The sequence below is a fragment of the Girardinichthys multiradiatus genome, chromosome 11, assembly GCF_021462225.1.
Source record: "Girardinichthys multiradiatus isolate DD_20200921_A chromosome 11, DD_fGirMul_XY1, whole genome shotgun sequence".
In the NCBI taxonomy this organism is placed as follows: Eukaryota; Metazoa; Chordata; class Actinopteri; order Cyprinodontiformes; family Goodeidae; genus Girardinichthys; species Girardinichthys multiradiatus.
In genome coordinates this window covers 34,081,045-34,088,401 of record NC_061804.1, presented here as the reverse complement: position 1 = coordinate 34,088,401, position 7,357 = coordinate 34,081,045, and positions in this window count along the sequence as shown.

The window sequence follows — 7,357 nt, the reverse complement described above, 5'->3', positions numbered from 1 at the left end:
TGGATGCACATGGTCCTCAAGAATGGTTCGGTAGTCCTTGGCAGTGACGCGCCCATCTAGCACAAGTATTGGGCCAAGGGAATGCCATGATATAGCAGCCCAAACCATCACTGATCCACCCCCATGCTTTACTCTGGGCATGCAACAGTCTGGGTGGTACGCTTCTTTGGGTCTTCTCCACACCGTAACTCTCCCTGATGTGGGGAAAACAGTAAAGGTGGACTCATCAGAGAACAATACATGTTTCACATTGTCCACAGCCCAAGATCTGCGCTCCTTGCACCATTGAAACCGACGTTTGGCATTGGCATGAGTGACCAAAGGTTTGGCTATTTAGCCCAGCCGTGTATATTGACCCTGTGGAGCTCCCGACGGACAGTTCTGGTGGAAACAGGAGAGTTGAGGTGCACATTTAATTCTGCTGTGATTTGGGCAGCCGTGGTTTTATGTTTTTTGGATACAATCCGGGTTAGCACCCGAACATCTTTTTCAGACAGCTTCCTCTTGCGTCCACAGTTAATCCTGTTGGATGTGGTTCGTCCTTCTTGGTGGTATGCTGACATTACCCTGGATACCGTGGCTCTTGATACATCATAAAGACTTGCTGTCTTGGTCACAGATGCGCCAGCAAGACGTGCACCAACAATTTGTCCTCTTTTGAACTCTGGTATGTCACCCATAATGTGTGCATTTCAATATTCTGAGCAAAACTGTGCTCTTACCCTGCTAATTGAACCTTCATACTCTGCTCTTACTGGTGCAATGTGCAATCAATGAAGACTGGCTACCAGGCTGGTCCAATTTAGCCATGAAACCTCCCACACTAAAATGACAGGTGTTTCAGTTTCATTGTCCAACCCCTGTATCTAAGTAATACAGAATAATTAAAATGTCTCTCAGTGCTTTGATCCCTTTGTGTACACTATTATTCAAACGTCAGCTAAATCCTGACCTCAGCTCTATATTTAGAGAGGTATAAAACATGCCAATTATTCAGCAGGTGTAGGTGTTCAAATAACTTTTAATTAGCCAGAACAACAGTCCTGGAGTGAAATGCATATTAAACATGGGACTATGTGTAAAAAAGTGAAGCACTTTATTTGGAACCTAAAGTCTTGTCACATCTATGAAAATGTGTTTTGCCCAAGTTGTCTCCCTCTTTTGTTTATAGGGCATGTTTAATGGGATGAGTGAATGACTTGATATCATCATCTATCTTTATTTCCATACCCAATAATCACGATTTTGGGCTCACAACTCCTCACCATCAGAGCAGGATAACTTACGCCAAAAAAGATTCTTTAAAACAAAGTTTGAGATTCACAAAAGCTTTGTTCTGCAGGTGATAACACAAAAAGAATGTTTACAATACTTTTTTTCTGCATTAGGAACACCTTACAATTAGTCAAGTATAAAACCCATTATATATGAGCTATTCAAACCTGTAGTGAGTCATTTTACACTGACTACAGATTCTTTAAAATGTAGTTTGTGATTAGTGAAACCTTCACTCCACACAATTCTCCCTGAAAAATATTGCTAAAGTCTTATTCTTGTTCTCATGGGTGAAAAAATGTTTGTCATGTGAGCTGAATGTACAATTAACCTCCTACTAAGTTGTCATAACTTAATGATCAAATGTCAGCATTCTAAATGTTAAAGCAAGATTTGTTATTTCTCTGTTAGTCAATCTATCTTTCAGACATTGGTTTGCTTCTATCAATGTTTGTCAAGTACATTCATCCAAGTACATTCATGCAAGTACATTCATCGATAGAATAACCTAAATGCCGATGATGAGTGCTAAGAATTAAAGCTTCAAATTCTTCCTAATTGTGGTTAAAATCTTCTATTTCAGAAAGCTCTTGCCTGAGCTCAAATATCATTATTGTATGGTAGCACCAACATTTAAAATGGTAAATATCAGTGAACAACAGGTTCAGAAGCTCCACTCCACTGAAATGAGAGATGAATGAGAAGATGATTGATATTTTGCTATTTTTATCATAAAAGAGTATTTTTAGATTAGGCACACCAGCTTTTTAGGTCTCTATGCCTTGTAATGACCACACCTTTCTTAAGTGCTGGTTCGGATGTTACAAGATTCAGCGGGTGTGCCTGGGCTGCATGTCAGGGCATACTGGGATCACCTGAGCCCAGTGTTCCCTCTATAAAAGCACACTCAGCTCACTCTTTGAATCCCACTGCACCACACAACTTATCTCTGAGTCTTCGTGTCTGTGTGTGAAAATTCAGTCACCACAAGTTCATTCATGCCAGCATTCCCACACAATTAGGTCAAAAATACAAGTTAAATTACTTTTGCTATAACTTGTTGTTCTCACTCCCTTCATTTGTTGTGGTTTCTAGCCAGCCCTAACAGACTTGTTCCAAACATTTCCCACACCCTGTGTGACTCTATATCTGTTATGGCTTGATGTTCCTAACACTTGACTTGTATCCAGTGGCTGGGAAGAGAGATGAGAAGGTTCTCATCAAAGGCAATGTATTTAATGCCAATCAAACTCTGCAGTTTTGTTTTGGGGAAATTCAAGAAAAACAAAAAATCCCACATCCACTTGTCGAGAAGATTATATAAAAATAAACAGTTAAGAGATCCAAGCAGATACTTTACCAATGATTACAGTAAGACATTATTCTGCATTTTTTTCTAAATTATTTAAAAAACTCCGGATGTCAAGCTAGCTATTATGCCATTAAGCTCATGGTCAAACAAAATACCCTGCCACCTTCTAGTTGCTGAAGAGAGGCGATTCACCAAAGGCGTGGTGTACAGAGCTAAAAGGTATTAATTGAGCACAGCTTGTTAATGGGAGAAGTTGACATTGGTAGACAATTGAAGGAAAATAATTTGATTCTAATTTAAAAACTTAACTTTTTCTGTATTAAAAAAAAATGTATTTGTTGGTTCTCAGAGCAAAACCCTTACCAGACAAACCACATGTGAAATGGTGACACATAGTTCATGCTTACTTTTTGTAATAATATAAAAGCTCGTAAAATGTTAATGGGCAGATTTCTCACACTTTCTGTTTACAGCGGCTAGGCTTGCAATTGGAAAATGTTGTTCTTAACATTTGGTCAGTGGGATAATTTATGCTCCATCATTTGAGATCAGTTTTATTGCTCATAGTTTGTCCACAAAAACAAATACAGCACACATTTATATTCAGCCCCATTTATCTTCTACAAGCGATTTGTGTTTATCCATTAATGAATGCGAATACTTTTGCAAGCACTGTTACTATACTTAGAAGCATTTCATTAATATACAATTTAGGCTTTACAGGCTGAAAAAAAATCTGTACTTACAAATATATTAAGAGGAATATCATTTTTGTTTAAAAACTAACAGTAAAAACAAACAAAAAATGTGGTGGTGTTTAACAACATACAAAACAAAAGGAAGAGCCAAGTACTTTCACTCAAATATATATGTGTTTGGATTCTCTTCCGTCTGCATTGTACAAATTGAGTGGTGTTTAAATCTTTCATGGACTGCAACTAAAAATATCCTCCAAAAAGCTTTCCCTGATCATGCATGCCCCTGTGCAACCAATACAAAGACTTGAAAACTCTCTAAAATGCTTAGTATTTGTCGCAGGCATGCACATATTACTCCCACTGTGTGGGTGCATAAGTAAACACCTGTACCAAGTGTGGGTCAACAATAGTGCATAACTCGAAAAGCTGCGGCAGGCAGCTATGCCTGGTTGTCATACAAGTTAAATTAAAAGGAAAAAAACGTAATGAGCTCTTGGAATGAAAGTAATAAATATGAAATCTCTGAATTTGGTCAAGAGTTTAGGAGTGTCAGTGACCTCTCAATCTCTGTTTCCCACCTCGGCTTGCCCTCACCTTCATCCCCTTGTGCTGGAAGCTGCATTAACCAAGGTGACCTACTGCATTTAGCACGCATGAGCACAGAGCAGCTTTAGGATGCCTAACCTCCTCTTTATTCAGTTGTTCATCATATCACAGTAAAAAAAGAATCAGGCTTGACAGGAGAATGGCATGAAATGACATGAGAGCAGAAAAAAGATAAATGAAAAAATCTGGAATAGTAAAGCTGGAAAAAAGCCACGTGTCAGGATGTTTAGTATGTGTGCAGCATCCACTTTGTCTCTGTAAGACAACAAAGTACAAATTGCCAGGAGTCCCTCTTAGAGAAAAATAACAAAGATGTCACGTGATACAGAAAGACGCGGCCCATCTTTGTCTTTGTTGTTTGTTTTTTTTTTTTTTTTTTTAATCTGGCAGCTGAAACCCAGACAAAGCGACGTATATGGTGCTGCAGGGAAAAGCGTGAGGGATGAAAAACTCCTTAATGCTCACGTTTGTGCATGAGGGGAAAAGCTCCTCTCTGCAGCTGCACACGCTTCACTGAGCCAGCATCCTTCTCTTGACCAAGATCTGATTTTTTTTCTGAAGTGAAATACCCTTCAGTGCTTCCTGTCTGCCTTTGCTCACTTTGAAGTTTTACTTTATTTACATTTGCCATTGCAGTACCATGTGAAAGTTCTTCTTCTGCTTTTGTTTTTCTGTAACATTTATTAATGCAGATCAAAATTCAAATTTTAATATGATACAAAGATGACCTGACTAATACTAAAATGCGGTTTTGTAATGGTTTCATTTATTAAGGGAAAAAAGCTATCCAAAAAAACCTAGCTTTATGTGAAATAGTAACAACTACAATGAGTCTTTCCCATTGTTGTGGAAAAATTTTGATCCCCCTTCTTCTTTGTAGAATTATAATTAAGCCACATTAGAAGCTTTTAGAGCTTTAAGAGCCAATCTAAGGGTGTATTCACACCAGGAAAGTCCTTTGGTCCGCTTGTTGGTCCGGACCAAAAGCAAACTTTATTTTTTTTCATTTGGTGCGGTTTGTTTTCACGTTATACTTTTTGCAAGTGAACTATTACTTGTAAATAAAGCCACGCGGGTGACAATCATTGTTCCCATTGGACAGAAAGGATGGGGGCGGGACAGAGCGCAGACCCGGAAATTTAGGAAAACATCTGTAGACGTGCTGCGTGCAGCACCTCTGTTCTGCATATTTGTGCCGTTATTAAAGCTGCAATATTATTGTGAGAGTGGAGAGCAGCTCATTCAACACAGACTTTGAGACGTTCCATTTATAAGTTTAGAACCCCGTCGGAGAATGCGTGCTGAACGCCGACGTTCTCTACGTGCCTTGTCCCACAACAAGCCAGTAGCGTTGCTAAGCAACAAACAGCTTATCAGGTATGATTACCTTACAACACACACCTTTGCTACCGGCTACGGTGGCTTTTTATATCCAAAGAGACGTACGCTTTTTGTAGTTGGTTCGGATCGGGGCCGGTTTGTATTCAGACCATAAGCGAACCGCACCAAAGTCCGTTTGGAAGCGGACCGAGACCACCTCAAAAAGTGGGTCTCGGTCCGGTTGTTTGGTCCGGACCAGGGTTCGCTTGAGTGTATTCACACCTGCACAAAAGGTCCAGACCAAGGGGGGAAACGAACTCTGGTCCATTTAAAGAGGACCAAAAGCGGCAAGTGTGAATTCAATTCAATTCAATTCAAAAATACTTTATTAATACACCTTAAGGTCATGCCACAGATTTTAATCAGAGTTAAATCAAGACTTTGACTAGACCTTGTGATTAGGTGGACTTGCTGGTGTGCTTTGGCTCATTGTCCTGCTGCATAACCCAACTGTGCTTCAGCTTAAGTTCACAAATGGATGGCTGGATATCCTCCTTCAGAAATGTCTGGTAGAGAGAAGAATTTGGGCTTCCAGCATTTATGGGAAGTCAACCAGGACCTGAAGCAGTAAAGTAGCTCAACACCATCACACTACCACCTCCGTTTTTACCTGTACGTACGATGATCTTTTTCTGAAACTCTGTGTTGGTTTTATGTTGGATGCAATGGAACACACAACATCCAAAAAATTTTAATTTTGTCTCATCAGTCCACAATATATTTCACTGTGTTCTTTGCAGTCAGCTGTGGATTTTGTCTTGGAACTCTCATGATGATACAATTTTGTCCACCTTATTAATGTTGAAACACGAACACTGACCTTAGGCAAGTGAGGCCGGCAGTGCTTTAAATGTTGTTCTTGTTCTTGGTTCTTACCTACCTCCTGGATGGGCCGTCGATGTGTTCTTGGAGTAATGTTGGTAGGTTGGCCACTACTGGGAAGGTTCACCACAGTTACATGTTTTCTGCATTTGTGGATTATGATTCTCACAGTGGTTCACTGGAGTCTGAAACCCTTGGATGGCTTTGTAACCCTTTACAAACTGATAGATCTCAATCACTTTGTTTTTCATTTTTTTTCAATTTCTTTAGATTAGGGAATAATGTGTTGCTTTTTTGGATAATTTTGCCTATTTCATGTTGTTTAATATGATCTATTAAGTTATTTCTTGATTCCGCAGGCCAGGCACCAATCCGGCCAAGGTGTGGCTAATGAAAGTGAATTCATCTTTCTAAATAACAGTTGGGGCATAATTTAACTAGGGTGGCAATTATATTATCACACAGGATAAGGCAGGTTTAGTTTTTCCACTTTTTAATTGCATTTTATCATTTAAAAAGTGCATTTTTGTTTACTCAGGTTATCTTTGTCTGATGTTAACTTGTTTGATGATCTGTAACATTTACATGTAGCAAAAACTAAGGAAATCTGTAAGGCGGCAAAAACATTTTTACAGTACTATAAATCTTATATTAAAACAATCCAGGCAGATACAAATGGATATGAACCTACATGATGTTTTAATACATCTATAAGAAGCCAAAAGCACAATATCGTGTAGCACCAGGCGGCCCCTGCCACAACATGACAAACCTCATAAACTATTCAGCAACAATTAGGCAAAGTCCAATAGCCCAAAGCGAAACAGGAATCAGATGAACATCACAGTGCGCTTAACATCTGATTTGCCTCACAGCTGTTCTTTGTGGACTTGACTCACATCTTCCCAGAGATGGTTCCAACAAAACAAAACAAACCATAACATGCTTTGAAAGCTTTATTTGGAGGGTTATAATCAGTTATCTGTGTTTGAAAGGGACAGAATACACAAAATACACAAAATAACAAAAAATGTTTTTAGGTCTGTTGAATGATTGGATGGTTGTTAACTTAAAATAACTACCCAAATTAAGATTTTCTTTTAAATCTATTCAACAAATATACACAGTTATATGGTTTCTTCATGAATTATTATATTCTGTTATTAACCATATATGGGTTTGGCTGAAATAATCTAACATGGCTGATTGAACTTATTTATTTATGGTGTAATCCAGGACATGTTACTGTGAAGTGTCATCTCTG